We start from the raw sequence: 13,735 nt of genomic DNA on the forward strand, positions 1-13,735 counted from the left end.
CTTGTGAATAAATGAGAAATTTAGCATTTTGCATACACTCTGATGTGTGATTTCTCCTGTGCAGTAGTCTTTTGAAAACAGTCTAGGACTGTAAGGCAGCAAATTTGGGTTTAGCAGTCTGGTTTTTCGAACCAGAGATTATCAGGCAATCTGCTTGGGGGCTGAAATGATCAGGTCGACGTTTTTAATGTTGCAACACTCATTTAATTCAAAATGTTCTGAAACTCAGTTTAAAGGAGTTTCAACACTTGGAGAGCAAACTTGTATCCCGCACACAATTCAATGTTAAAACAACTTCCCAACTTCAAGTTATCCAGCTCTGAATCTTCTTGCTGAGCCAAAACTAATTAGTGCAAATGTCTGACAAGTGTGAAGTAAAGTGCAAACTTATCAAAAGAACCAGTGATTTTAGGAAGTGCAATTATCCCACACATCCTTTTGAGAACGTCTCAAAATGATGTGCAGATCAGAAATCAGATGAAAACAAACAGTGAACTTCACATGAAAATGTTTGTTATTGAACATCTAATCAAACATTTTGCAGTCAGTAGACACTCTGAGCTGAGCTGTCAGCAGATCCCAGGGGCGAAAGTCACGGAAGAGTGGCTTGTCTGCAACCAGACAAGAAAAGCGACGCCTACCTGTTTACATCGTCTGCGTCTGCTCGCTTTCCCTGGAGGTTCATTTCAGTGGCTGTGGGTACATCAGTTAATTTGAAGGATGCAATTAAAACGGCGAGAGATATTTCCAAGCCCGGTGTTTGCGGCTTCATCACCACAACAATAAAAGATGACAAATGAGTTTGCGTTTTTTCCACCCTGTATGCCAAACGGGCGGCAGTCGAGTTCTTTGGCACACAAAAAGAGACCTTTAGACCAAAATCTGCATAACAAAGAAACCGTTTTATCCATTCACTGATAAAGTCACCTGTGTACCAAAATAAACACTGGGACGGAAAGATCAAATTTATGCATTTTTCCCATTTGGTACTGATGGATATAAAAAGTTGGGAAAAAAATTGTCTCAACTGCCGCTATGTCATGACAGTAACGCTATGTGAGATAATCTGTGACAAAACTTTATCTTGTCTGCCTTCTCCCAGTGCTAACTAAAAATAACCAATCAGAGCCAGGAGGCGGGTATTACTGCTGTCAATCACAATCATGTGACGCTACTCATTCTCTACTGGAACTTAAAGGTCATGCCACAAGATCCTCCTTCTTGGCATTTTAATTCAGATTATATTTCTCGCTGCTTCTCTTTGCCCAATTTTTCAACAATCCATATTTAAATTCATATAAATAATCTCCCACTTTCCTAGTGGGAAATTCGACTTAAGGGCATTGTAGTACATTATTTCAAGTGTGAAGTCGGAATTTCCCAGTTCCGAGTACAACGGGAACGCAGCATTAGATTTGAAGCTATCTTGGGCGTCTTTACGAGCTCTGCGCTCCACTTCTGCATTAGTGAAACTGTTAGCTCATCAGAACGTCTGGCAAAGCAAAGCTTCCTTCAGCTAGCTTTGTAAAAATATGTGAAACAGGATTATGTTGTAATGTTTCAGTAGCTTCGACGAAGGAGACATAAATTCTTGTCAGGACAGCTAACCAAGACCCGAGAGAACCACCTAAACAGAGGAAGCAGAGGAAGCCTGGGGAGTGACTTCAGACTGCCATGTTTTCTTACTGCACTTCAAGGTAACATTCCAGTTAAAAAAATAAAAAAATAATACATTAATGAGCTATATAGAAAGCTTACAGTGTGAAATAATTGCTTCCAGATTGCAGCTAATTGATACCAGCTGTGTTTCACAGCTTCAAAGTTTGTCCTTCAGATTTGGACTTCTTAGCTTCTGAGCTATATCAGCCTGGACAAATTAACAAGTTTTAATAAGTTCTAGTTGCAATTTAATTTTAATAATGAAGAAAACGATTGAGGAGGAAACCGATTTATCTTGTAATTAATGTCATCTTGGTTTATGGACTTTGTCGAACCAGCTTTACGTTTTCTATTAAATGGGTTGTAAAGAAAAGCCACTCATGTCACTGATTAATGAAACGAATATCTGGCCTTCGCAAACCAACAAGAACAGAGAAGGCAGACCAGTCGGTCACCAGGCTTGAGGTCCAAGTGAAACCAAAAAGGAGACAATGACTATGTGTTTTAGACTGTGCAGAATAAGGAACATAGGCAGGAACAGTATCTTGTCTTCCTCTGTCTGCTCTCAGCAGCAGCGGTCAGAAATGCCTCTCTGTCGGTCTCTCTGCAGGCCGTCCTCGGAAAAGCCGCTCCTCTTCTGCATGGCACATGATTTGTTCAGGGACAACTAGAACTTGATGATTTATGGTCATCTGGGAAGCTGGAGATGTAAGGTTACATGAGCAGAAATAAAAAAAAAAAATTACACATTTAAAACGTACATGTAGAAGTGTACACTAAGTTTTTACTTTGTATTTGTCGCATAAGTTGAATAGAATCCCAACTCAGCTAACGCCTCCTGAACTAGACTGGTATTTACCTTTGAGTCACCTCTGTTTGAAAATGCTCTATTTTGCTTCTTCTCCTTTTTCCTTTTATAAGTTGTTTAGTCTAATATCACCACAGTCCTATCAATCAAAATGCTATTTCTATTGAGGGTAGAAACACAGTAGCATTCCTCCCACCCATACTTGTAACTGTACTGTGTAGGCAAATTTCTGCATTATGTTTCATATTGGGCATACGGAGTGCATGTATTTTTTTTTATAATGGAAAAAGCAGGAAGGCCTAAAATGGGAAAGCTGCAATGTCTGCTTCGTAGATTGGCAATATGCTAACAGGATTACCAGTAGAGCAGAGTCAGAATACTTTTCGTTTAATTCTTTATCTGTAACTCAGTTTTCTATATTAAAAAAATATTTTCAGTTTTTTTTTTTTTAAAGCATAACATCACCAGAAACTAGATACTTATTTCAAATAAATAGCCATATGCTATCTCAGGGCACAGAAAATAGTGTTTAAAAGAAAATGAAAGACTTTCCCCTCTTCGCTCCTTCAGACTAGCCAGCAGCAATCAGCATACACCTGGTAGAACTGCACATCTGCTGAGCTCAGTATATGAGCTACTTCTTTGGTGATGTTGTGATGACTTCCCGAGTTTCAGAAAGACCACGAGTTTTTAAAGAGACAGAGGCCCAATTTCAGTGCGCCAAATTACGAAATCAAATTTCTTCTAACAGCATTTTTTGAACAACTGAAGTTAACTTGATTGTGCTATAAAATGGCACTGTATGCCTGGAAAACCACAATACTGCCCCTTTAAGAACGAATATAATGTAGTAACTTTGCACCGCTAATCGGGGTTCCTAAATTCTTTGCAAACAACAAAAGGGTGAAAAAGGAAGTGATGACCAGTGAGTTTTGCTGGTTTATTTTCAGTTATCAAAGCTTTTAAAAGCATTCCATCCATGACCTGAAGTAGCTTCGTCTCATCTGCAGCAGAGCTTTTCCAACTATTGGTTTGTGAGACCCGGCCCTTCTTCACAACTACTTCCAGAACCTCAACCTTCGCCTGCTAAACGCCATGGTGTCATGGTTTTGCATGTCTGAGCCTCGTCGTGTAAGCGACACATTCAGGGACAGCAGACACGAGGTTAATGCTATTCGCCACAGAAAAACAAACAAACTAAAAAAAAAACCTGGAGCCTGTTTTGGCACCGGTGAAGGATGAGCAGTGACAAGCACAGATAGCAGATGGTGGCAGAATCTGTAATTATAATTCCTTGGTGGGAAACGTGGCACTGTTGGAATGAAGCGCTGCTGCCTGCCACCCTGATGGAGAAAGCGTTTGTGCGTTTGGCGAAAGGTTGAGCAGTCCGGGGTTTCGTTTTCAGGTTGCAGTTTCTCGATGTGGGTTTCGTCTGTGGAGGACAGGCTGCTTAACGGCGCCAGACTGCAGCAGAGTTGGTATCTGCCAAGCGCGTCTTTGGAAGGGTAATTTCCTGCCCGGTCACAAACACAATGAATATGGACAAAGTCGGTCGAACTGAATTTAAATGGGATGAGCCTGTAATGGATCCCAAACGGGGAGCGGGGTCTGAGTTCTGCCCCGGAGGGACTTACCTGTGATTTAGCCCCCTTCCCTCTTCATGTGACGGGGGAGGCATTGTGGCATCTTCCCCCGCGTGCCCCCGGTGACCCTGAATGCTCCCTCTTCCGTAGGAGGGTGCATAATTGTCTAATTAAATGTGTGGAAAAAACCCCAGCCCCGGCGTAGCTCATTAAAGACATTGCTCCATAAGCTCCTGACTGTCTTTCTTTTAAGACGGACTCCTCATCCTGGCAGCGAAGGTCAAACAAAGAACACATCGTCTTCCCTGGTTGACCAAAGAAATTTATTTCTGAGCATGGAAATATTTGTGTAAATTGGCTATTTTGACAACATGACTAACAGACACAGAAAACAAAAGGAATCTACAGAGAGAATATCAAGAAGGAAAATGAAATAAAGTAAATTCAGACATAATTTCTTTTTTCTTTTCTCGAGATGTCTCAGGAGTTTTTCTTCACCTGATTCGGTTCAATCGTGGACCGAAATTGAAATATTTTACGTTTTCAGTTGATCTGGTTCGTTTTCACTCTGCAATGTGTTAAACTAAACTCTAGAAAAAAAAGGAAACAACACAAAAACCTCTGAAGACATGAGCACAACTTCCTTCTTAATCAAATGAAAATAAGTGCGTTAGATTTTAGCAGTTGTAGGATTTCTCTTTTGTCTTTGGTAAAAGACCACAAGCCATTTCTCCGGCTAGTATTAGGGTTGCATGTTTGCATTGGTTCTTTACCCAGAATGCCCTGTGCTATGGTCTGTTTCCTGCTATTGGAGTGGTCTCTGGACAGTTTGAACCGTGCCAGAGTTCACTTTATGTCAATAAAACCAGCCAATGTCTATGAATGTTACCAAACATACCAAGAATGGTCTGGTATGTTTGGTGATGAATCCAAAAAGTGAGTGATTTCTTTACGACTTCCTAAGGGACAGTTATCCAAACATTGAGGGTATGTAAAATTTTGAAACCTGCCTGGATCAGAGAATCCACAGTAAGTTAACCGTGTGCACCAAATATATTCCAAATTCCTGGAAGGCATTTGTTGTTTTAATCAAAATATTTATAGGATCCAGCGAGGAGTGCAAGTCAACTTCTGACCTAAGCTACATGTGTTAGAATCTAAAAACCTGGTATCTAAGTGCAACTGTTATAATCATCAATATATAAATGTTATAATCATGTCATCAGCATGCATGCAGGGAGTTGTTTTTTTTCTGATTTTGAAAACAAAGCTTTTTTTTCCTGTAATTTTTCAGGGAAAAACTGCACACAGCTGCCTCCAATTGTATGCAAATCGTGCAACAGTGCCATGTGCATGTAAAATCGTGAAGCTTTGTGCATTACAACACATATTGTTATCCTCACACTGCTAAAAAATGTACACCCTGACACACATCTCACCAGATAATGGTAATGTAACCTTTCCAGTTCCAATCAGGTCTACAAACATCTCTTCCTGCCATATGCTGTCCTCATATATTTATATGTACCATAAATATTTCATAGAACTGATGTCAGAGGTGAACATGTGTCCTGTCCTAAATGTTTCCACCCCCTTCACTGACAGAGAAGCAGGCGTTTTGGTTTTGGGAACAGTGTAAGATCTGTTTGTTCTTCCAAGTGTCTCTTGTTAAGAAAGAGAGGTGAAAAACTGTTTTGTGTCAGTTCTTTGTGAAAATTGGTCTCATAACATGTTTGATAACTAATCTACTCACAACTTGAAAATGTATGGATTTTGTGTCATGCTCTGAGTAGATTTTGCTTGAGATCACAAGTCATGAAATGTGACGGCTTCGTACTGCAGACTCTGAACTACGCCTGAACAGTTTTGCTTCGTTGGCTCCAAATATGATGAAAGTAGATGTCATTTGAGGTGAACTTTAAAACGTTTTCAACTCAGATGTTTTTTAAATTTTCTTTTCTTTTTAGCTTGGATCCAGAAAATTGACCCAAAGACAGCATAATTGCTTCATAACCTCTAACTTGAACAATTCAAGTTGAAGCCTTCATATAGATTTTCTAAGTCTTTCCTGTTATTGTAAACTTTGGTTAACTGGTAATGCTTACCTGTTATTGATATAAGTTTCAATGTAATCCAAGATGCATAACATAATCCATAACATGGTGTTCATGCACACCATCTTATGTTGTAGTCCTGCTGCTAATTGTTCTCCAGTGGAACCGAACACCAATACGATCAAGCATTAGTTCAGATTTTTTGTTAAAAGTAATGCCAAAAAATGCTTGTTGCAAAATACCAGCTATGACCATTGCATGATGTTATGGGGTGGTGTTAGTTAAGTTGCACAGCCAAAAACTGGCAGCAATAATTTAGTTTATTTAGAGAAAAAAAATGGAGGTTCAATTTTTAAACATTTTCAACATGTTATTTAATCATTTATGAATGTCTTTTTTAAAACTAGATGTCGAGGTAGCAAGATATACATTTAGTTTGGAGCTAAACATTGAATTTGGTTGTCATATAATTAGTTTGCCAACTAAATAATTATTTTGGAGTTAAATATTTCGTTTGATGATTAATATTGAGCTAACTAATTAGTTTTCTAACTAAAATTTTTGCCAGCAAATATTTACTGTGCTAACTAAATATGTAGTTTGCTAGTCATACATTTAATTCGCTAGCTATATGTTTAGCTTGGAGCTAATTATTTAGTTTTGAGCATTTAGTTTGCCAACTAAATGGTTAGTTTGAAAAGGTGACATTTATAGACACATTAACCTGGTGAAACAATGACCTTAAAACCCCCATTTTTTTCCTCCTATGGCAGGATAAATAACCAGGATTTCTGTTCATTTTTGCCTGCGTAACTTTACAAACACCACCCCGTAGTTGTTAGGTGGGTAAATTAGACTTTGCTTTTTTGAGCATTAATAATTTATGAATAGCGGTGCAGCTCCTTAGAAACAATAAAGACAGAGAACATAGTTCAGGACTCATTTTTCTAATTAGACTCAGAAGCTGCGGTTAGTTCATGTGATCCTGCAGCAATAATAATCTGAGTGCAGCATTTTGTGTTGCCCAGCTGGTCCAGAAAGCAGCTCAAGTCAGAGTTCCAGAGATTAAAGAGGTGGTGCCCTGCATATCTTTACACTGTATTATGTTCATTATTCAACATTTAATAATCTCATTCAACCAGAGGTTGAATAATGAAGTGTAGGGGGATTTGTTTTTCTGTTATCATTGCAAAGGAGAAAAAAAAATGCTATGAATTTTGTAGCCTGAGGAGAAAAATGTGCTGTGAAGTCTGCTGGGATGGATTCCTCTGTGCTGCCTGCCTGAAACAGGAGGATGAGCAGGCAGCTGATGAGAATTTATCTTTATATCATTTAGAATGTCTGCAGTTTGGCTATTATTTTACAACTATAATGCCTCGAGCAGCCTTTGTTTCTTGCAGATTCACCTTGTAACTCTTGTTGAGAACACAAACTATTTCTACTTCTTAAAGCTTCAATTGTGACAAAATGACCAGAGTTCATGCATAACAAAGTTCCACATACAGACATGGACCACCTCTGTTTACTACCCCCTCTGTTAAAGATGTGAAAAACATACTATAAATAAATTCATATTGTGCTGCAGTAGAACATGGAAAAATGCAACCTTGAATTTTAGGACATGTATTCAGTGGTTTACAGAACTTCTTAAGAATTATTTTTAAATGTATATAATAAAATCCCTGTTGGTACGTTTGTTGATACCTCTGCTATCAATACTTTATACAGACCCTTCAGCCCAAAACAAAACAGTATTTTTATAACATTTAACAAAGTTGGTGCATAAAGAGAGGATGTTTGCACAATCTGTCTAAATATTCCAAAGACTTCTTTCTCTTTCCTTATTCATGTCATAGGTTGTAAAGTATTTTGATCTGGAGACTAAGTTAGCCATGGAAAAAGGTTGATTTTTAAATTTTTAAATTTCTACTGAAATATTACACATTTCCAGGTTACTGGTAGAGTCCACCAGATCTTTAATTAACGTTTTGTTACTTGAATCCATGATCCAAGATCCAAGTACCAATGTACTCTAACAAAGTGCCCCCAGTACTTTCCCACATTTTAATGAGACTCTTCAGAATGTTTTTTTTTTTTGTGATTGCTGCAGCAAGAAATTACTGATTTTTATTGAATAGTTTTTTCAGCTTAATTTTTGCCATAACATGATCTTTCAAAAAAAGTTCAAATTGCACATCATCTTCCCAAGAAGGGTTTTAACAATTAATATTTAAAGTGCAAATAGCATTTTCATGTACTGTATTTTTTGGACTATAAGCCACTACTTTTTCCCCACCCATTGAGCCATGCAACTTATACCCCGGTGCGGCTTTTCTGTGGATTTTATTTCAACCACCAGGGGGCTCTTTAGCAGAAAGTGAATCATTGGAAGTCAAAATTGAAAATCAAAGATGAAAGCATAAATTTTCATTTAGAACAAGCACATGCTAGCAGCAGGCATGACGGAGAAATGTTTTCAAACTCATACGCCCTCATCATGGAAACCACACGAAGAAGTTCATATGATGCAGCTTTTAACTTGTGGGTTAAAAGCTGCGTCTTTGTGGAAAACCGAGAGCAGCGGAGATATCAGCGTGTTATAGCCCAGTATGGCTTATATATGTACGTTTCCAGATTTTTTTTTTGTTTTTTTTAACTTCGTGGGTGCGACTTATAGTGAGGTATGCTCTATAGTCCGGAAAATATGGTACCTTTTTAAATAAATAAATAAATAAAAATAGCCCCCTTATTCCAAATAAAATCATGTCCTGAGGAATTGTAAAAGTGCAAAAGAAAAATGTCATATTGGTCATTCAAGTTGACATGAACTGTTTACAGCAGTCCTACATAGCATCTCAAAATGGTTTAAAAAACAAAATGGTGTCCTGCTTTCATTTTGCAAGTTTGGCTTTGAAGAGACTTTTGGTCAAAGTGATTAGTCAAGAAAGAAGGAAATACAGAAAATGTTAAGATGATTGATCAGATTTGCAGAAAAGTTGTGCAAGTCCAAACACAATCTGTGACTGAGTGCAACCTCAACATCGTAACTTATTGAAGGGATGGACAAATCTTTTGGTTCAGTGCTTGTTGCTGAAAAGCTTAATCTTAGTTCTATCTGGCCAAATCCTGTGGTGATGGTTGGAATGAACTAGCTTATTATTATTATTATTATTATTATTATTATTATTATTATTATCAGGATGTAGGGTTGTAAATATGGTCTAAGGGTTGGAATGAAGACTCCACTTTGCTGTAGTTCTCTATAGGTGAGCTGTAAACTTGCATCTCCCATCTCCCTCACTTTTCCACCTGTCTCTGCATTTTGTCAAGATAAATATGGAACCTCGCTTAGAGTAGAGTTTAAAACTGACCGATTTCTGTTTCATGTCATGTTCATACCTCAGGGAAATGGAAAGCTATAGACTGCGAATCAGAAGTTCTTTGAAAGTCAGCTGAAAAAGTCGTCTTAATTTTTTCCCTCTTAAATGTTCTCAAAATAAAGGATGAGTAGAACCTGTAAGCATACAGGTTCTGCTAATGAAGTGAAATATACACATCTCTATCAATGGTGACATAATCTAATGCATATGAAAATGAGTTGGAGAGTGCAAAATGTGATTAAAAAGGACTTTTACTACTCCAGAGAGATGAATATCCCCCAGACTTAACCCTTTTAACCCTGACATGATGCAGATCTATGCATGCAGGCCAACAGAGGGAGCCCAATAGCCATTCATCTTCCTGCTGAAACACTGCAAGTCTGCTGTAGTGTGTGTTGGCAGAAAAGCTTTATTAATGGAAGTCAGTTTAGTCAGAAATTCTCCCAAGTTGGATGGACGATGGACTTTTCCAATAGAGATGTACGCTGTGGGTGTCGGCCTGGTCTAAAATCTGCTTCCTGGCCTTTGGAAGAAAGGGCAAAAAAACCCAAAAAAAACACATGGAAATCAGAGAAGCTGAGTCTGTACTGGCAGGTGTGATGAAAGAGGCTTGGAGTACACAGCTGTGATCTGTCACATTTTGAAGGTGATTTAGGTTTCAGAGGCTTCCAGAGGGTTTTTTTTCCCTTTCTGTAAGCTGCCTCGGTAACCTGTCAGCTGCTCCGGCTCCAGAAACGGAGACCACACGTCTCCGGGGACCGGCGGGCTTTTCTACCCTGCTCTGGCGCTGTACTGCGCTGCGCTGCTCTACGCTGTGTTTGCAGGAGTAGTTATCCCACCAGGCTGTCATGCTCCGCCGGTGTCCCACACTCGTCATGAGCCAGCTCTCCTGAATATTCAGCGAAGATTAATGAGATTGTAAGTAGATTGTGACAGATAATTTAGAGGTAATGAGATTCAGACATTTAATTTGCATCGTGGACAACAGGACTTCTTCGAGATAGCGTCAATGTACACGCATTCTAACATCACCAGAGCTCCTCTTGAATATTAGCTCGGCAATAATCTGATCCTCGCAGCTGAGGGATGATGTATTGACTTTATATTTTTCATTAAGTCAAAGATTTGTATTTATTTCCTTAATGAGTGGTAGTGTTTGTGCTCAGAGGCCACAGAGGTGTGCGACTGAACTCCAGAGTTCTTATTTCACTCAGAAAGGGGCTCAGGAATATTACTTCAATAAATATTGGATGAAAGAGGAATTCAATCACTTCATTACACTCTGAGTAATACGTGCATGCGTTCATTAGGCGGTCCCTCTGTATCTGTGTTTAATATTCTTTGTTTACAGTGGCGGCTCGGATATGATGAACCCCATGAATATGGAGCAGCTTGCCTCGTCGCGCCACTGCTCATCTTGTATTCCGCACACAAACACGCCGAATAAAATTGCAGCCAACAATAGTTACTGTAGGGTTTTACTTTTTTTTTCCCTATAAACATTTGATAAACTTCATGTAGTTACATAGATGACAAAGGAACTTAGTCTCAGATTAATTTTTTTGCCTGGTGGTGAAATAAAACCTGGCTGTGTCTGTGGTTTTCAGGCACTGGAGAAACACAAAGGCAGCCTCTGTAGGGGGAGAAAAAGTACGACAGAGGTGCTGATGAACACATTGGAGGTGAGCATCTTTCTGCATCCTTCTCTAAGTGTAGATGTTGTGTGTACAGCTGTGGCTGTAAGGGGGTGGAGGGAGGCTGAGACAGGAAAAGAAGTATGAGGTCTGGCCCAGAGCATTTGGCACAAAGGGACCCTCTCCCATTATGCATGCTGGCTGCATCTGTGGGAGATAAGGTTTGGACCAAGGAGATAAGGTCAGGTCCTGCTAATGAAACGCATGCTAAAGGTTTGCATGGAAACCTCCTCTCTCTGCTGCACATTTTTTATTCTGAAGCATTTCATTTCACTTGCCCCTTAATATTACCTCATTGTCAAGCCAGCCTTTTGTCTTTGTTACCTATATGAATATATAGAGGAGCACCGTTTCCCCAGATCAGATCATTCAGCTCCAGCTACTGATGCAAGATCACCCAAGGACATATACAGTACCTCGAAAAAATGTTCACATTTTTCTTAAACCTTATAAGCTTCAATGTGTTTTATGGGGATTTTAGAGAGTAAAAATCTGAAAAGTGAGGTGTGCATTTATGCTCACCTGAGTTGATACTTAATAGAGCCACCTACGTTCTTCTTAGCAGCAACAGCTTTGTGGCACTATGGGTGTTTTCTCACCTGATAGTCGGGTACATTCAGTTCAATTGGGGAACAAAATGGAAACTTATGTTACATTTTCAGCTGCTTTGGTTCTCTGTGTCAAACAAACCAAATCCTTTGAAAAACCTGTTCACCTGACTGACAACAGTGTTGCTAATATGTCAGGATTCGACACCAAAAAACAAGCAAACATTTACCACACAAAAAATATTCAGTCGGTTTCGGTGTTATGTTTTCAGGCTTGATGTTTATTTTGCGATGATCTACTGATCATCTGTCAGAGTTGGTATGTGGGTTGTCTTTTTATTTATTATTTTATATTTATTTATATCAAACATGATAGAAGTATAAAATCATGCACATGAACAAGGAACACAAAACACACATTTTTGTACTACAATAATCTTAACATGCTCGAAAAGGAGTAGGAAGAAGCAAGAAACCTTTTAATACATTTTTTAACTGATGCAAAACACGCTGAATTCTGCAGCATATCATGCTAAGGTTGTAAAAGTCAAGCTAGCATAACTGACCTACTTTCACTCACTGTTTTTATTATTTTTATTATTTCTTTTATTAAAACCTTTCCTGACCCTCTGATCTAGCTTTTGTGATGATGACAATTAGATGCAAAGCACTGCATCCCTTTTTCCTATATATATCACACGTCATTTAAGATTTAGATCGTTATGCTGACAACTTAACAGCTAAAACCAGTAGTGGAATCTTGCACGTAAAGCATCACGCTGTACATTTCTTATGCACACCACACTTTTGAGATTGGTAAAAACATAAAAAAAAAAATCATAATTGTTTGCATTTTTGCACTGGTTTATGACACAAAATTCTAATAAAATACAGGTTAAAACTTAAAATGGGGAATCTGTCAAGAGGTGTGAATACTTTTGCTGGGTGCTGTGTTACATCCTACAGCTGCAGGCTTTAGTCTATGTGTGACTGAGATCATCCAAGGACATGTAAAAGGGATCTCAAGTTTATTAGGGGCATTATTTATGAAACATGGCTTCAGTGCTGGGAGTGTTCCTTGTCGGAGCATAGCTACCTCATTGTTTATATCCCTGAGTTTTAAGTGTTGCTGGGGGCGCGGCACCGTGAATCCGCTCAGGTGACCGTTTTACTACGAACGTAGAGGAAGCGGGTATGTGTGTCTCTCCTCCCTGCCGGCTCCGGCCGCCGTTCTGTGCCAGACGACAGCTTGACAGCTGTTTCCAATGACTCGAGGAGAGAAAAAAAAAAGCATTGATATCCTCCCTTTAGCTGGCCTCATTTGGGACAAAATGGAGAGCAGCCAAGTACCCTCTTCACTGGGACGGAGACATGGACAGCAGAGAAAGGTCATCAGCAGAGAGAGAGAAGGGATGGAGGAGGAAAGAGTAGCCTGAAATGACATGGACCGTATTTCAGCTATTAATGAATTTAAACCTTTTACTGTTGCCTAAAGTGAACACTGAGCCTTTTAAATGTCACCTACCCAGAAAAGAGAAGCTTCATATTCAATAAAATTGGACTGTAGACCTGAATCAAACCACCCTGGCTCGCTCTACAAATGTAGCATAAAACAAAGGAGTGATTTAATTTAAATATAAAATAAAGTGCCCTGATTACAACCAACCTTATCTTATTACTGACTCAAACAATGTAAACCACAAATATCAGGTTCACACATGCTTTGTTTTAGTTAGCTATGCTATACTGATTCACTGTTTGCACTTTAGCAGCTGGGATTCAACTACTATCATGCAAGTTTAGTTCAGTGACACCATGAGTGTGGCGTTTTTGAGTCAATATAGCTGCATTTGCAGATCAAAGGATGTAAGAATTAGTTTAGCTTTCTACTTGAAAAGATAAGAACATCTTGTATTGTCTTTTGTAAATTTGATGTTGTACACGGAAAACATTTAGACTCTTGTCCACAAAATTCTGTGGCATAAGAACTGCAACTCAAAGACCATTTA

Source organism: Poecilia mexicana, unplaced genomic scaffold (genome assembly GCF_051168715.1).
Source record: "Poecilia mexicana isolate PSO_F unplaced genomic scaffold, ASM5116871v1 scaffold_13, whole genome shotgun sequence".
Taxonomy (NCBI): Eukaryota; Metazoa; Chordata; class Actinopteri; order Cyprinodontiformes; family Poeciliidae; genus Poecilia; species Poecilia mexicana.